This window comes from Elephantulus edwardii, unplaced genomic scaffold (genome assembly GCF_000299155.1).
Source record: "Elephantulus edwardii isolate Elephantulus edwardi_28Jun2011 unplaced genomic scaffold, EleEdw1.0 scaffold00016, whole genome shotgun sequence".
NCBI classification, from domain to species: Eukaryota; Metazoa; Chordata; class Mammalia; order Macroscelidea; family Macroscelididae; genus Elephantulus; species Elephantulus edwardii.
Window position 1 is genome coordinate 30691982 of NW_006399766.1, and position 2254 is coordinate 30694235.

The 2254-nt window shown below is 44.1% G+C and overlaps 1 pseudogene; it reads right to left on the reverse strand.

The window, feature by feature from the left end:
* Positions 1–514: 514 nt before the first annotated feature.
* LOC102851206 lies at positions 515–1653 on the reverse strand (annotated as a pseudogene).
* Positions 1654–2254: the final 601 nt, after the last annotated feature.

A 2254-nucleotide genomic window follows, 5' to 3' on the forward strand; every position in this document is an offset into this window, starting at 1 on the left:
GTACACTGTGTATTCCTTCCATCTTCTTTTGTTGCTTTCTGGATTATTCAAGATTTTGCCCATAACATCTCTCAGTATTGCAACTCAAGGCTTAAATTTGTTTTTCAGTTCTTTCAGCTTGAAAAATGTCAAGGGAGTGATGGTCATTTTATTGTCTAACTCCAGTTTTTTGCATATTCTAATACTTTGCTTTGCCTTCTTGAGCTGCCCTTTGAAATCTGTTCTACTCCTTTACTTTGGCAATTCTTCCCTTTTATCAGTTTTCATAGTCTCTTCTGACATCCATTTTGTTTTTATTTCCTTCTCTGCCTTTGTAATGACCTTTTGCTCCCTTCTTTTATTTCATTCCATAGCTCCTCCAGTCTTTGATCATTGGTGATCGATGACTCAAACCTGTCCTTAAAATGATTTTTTTTTAAATTCGGGTGGATGGATAGACTCAAGGTCATATTTTTTTCACACTGGAAAATAATTTTTAATGTGACTCCACCAGCTGCATTATCTAGTTCTGACATTAGGCATCCTCCCCTTTCACAATATGATCTTTCTTAAGTGGTCACATGAAGGCCTTCTTTCCCATTGTTTGGAAGTGTCCAAAGCTGAACTGGGAGGTGGTGTCAATGAACTTGAGATGAATCTTCTCCAGAGCCCAGCGTTTGGTCTGTACCAGCAAGGCCTTGTGGAGAGTGAGCACTCGCTTCTTGGTCCCCACCATGCAGCCTTTCAGCATGACAAAGTTGTTGGTCACTTCACCAGAATGGACACAGCCACCCAGAGGATTGATCCTCTTATCTGAGAGGTTGGAGTCTGTGGAGACATTGTTTTTGATCAACTTGCCATCCTTGATGAGGTAGTCTTGGCCAATCTTGTAGACCTTTTCTGGTGATCTCCCTTCCGGCCAGCACAGACTATAGAGAAGGCCACTCCGGTCGGATGCCAGGCCCTGATACATGTGCCCTTGTCCAGCCCTCAGTGGGTCTTGTGAGGTAGCTGCATGGCATGCCAGCAGCTCGTGACCTCTTTGTAGCCTCTTCTGATGGTCACACCAATGACATCAGTCGTCTTGTCCTGGCCCAACACCTGCCTCACTGGCACCTGCTGCTCCAGCTTCTCGGCCGCCATGCCCCATTCACTTGGATCTCCATCGGTAGGCCTTCTTCTGGCACAAGGGAAGCAGACGCATCTGGGGCTGAGCGATGACCTGGCAAGCCTTCTTCATGCTGCTGAAGTCCTTTCGAACAGCTTCTTGTCATCCTCATCCTGCCGTTTCTTGCAGTACGTGGTGAAAGCCTTCTTTTTGGACTGTGCACACCACTGACGTGCTCCACAAAGGCAGTCGTGAAGGTGAGGAGGCCGCAAGGGATTTCCACATAACCCAGGATGCCCACAATAACCATGGGGAGTGGGGGGCGCCTCCATAATCGCCACTGCCTCTACCACTTCCTTCCTGTTCATCTTGGATGCCAGCCTGTCCACCTCCCACACGATGTGGGTCATGCCGACCTTGCAGCCCAGAAAGACCATGAGGTGCGTGGGCTTGGTGGCATCACTCTTGGAGAAGTTTTTCACCTTCCCGTGGGACTGGCTGCTGTGCTTCCGAGGCAAGAAGTTCAGGGGCCCGTGCCTGAAGGCAGAGAATTTCCTGTGAGACATCCTGTCATCCAGTCCCACCTGTAGAGTCAATGTCATATTTTGGTTCTTGTGGATCAGTTTTCATTTTCTTCAGCTTCAATTTGAACTTGCACATGAGTAATTGATGGCCTTTTCCCCAGTCAGCATCTGATCTGGCTTTGATCTCAATATTGAGCTTCTCCAATGATTCTTTTGATAAGATGAAGTAAATAATGGCATATTACAATTGCACTTGATGTTATAAGACAAAGTGTATATGAGTGGTTAAAAGAGAACTAGTGAGACTGTTGGTATAATAAAGAATGCACCCAATGTCACTGAAAACTATGTATAGAAAATGTTAGTTGGGAGCATGTTTTAATGATAGAGTTTTGTCTTTATAAATAATACTTTATTGTATTTTTGGTACACATGTACACAGTATAATGAACACCATTCAACAATTTCTACACATGTTGTTCAATGACATTGTATTCTTCACTTTGCATGAACATTCTCACTATTCCCATTTTAGTTGTTGTATTCTTCCTAATCTAGTTTCCAAGTCTCTCACCTTTTCCATCTATGCTTTAAAATATTTGTTCATCATTTGCTTTCATCTGCATGGTTTTTTAAAAGGGTG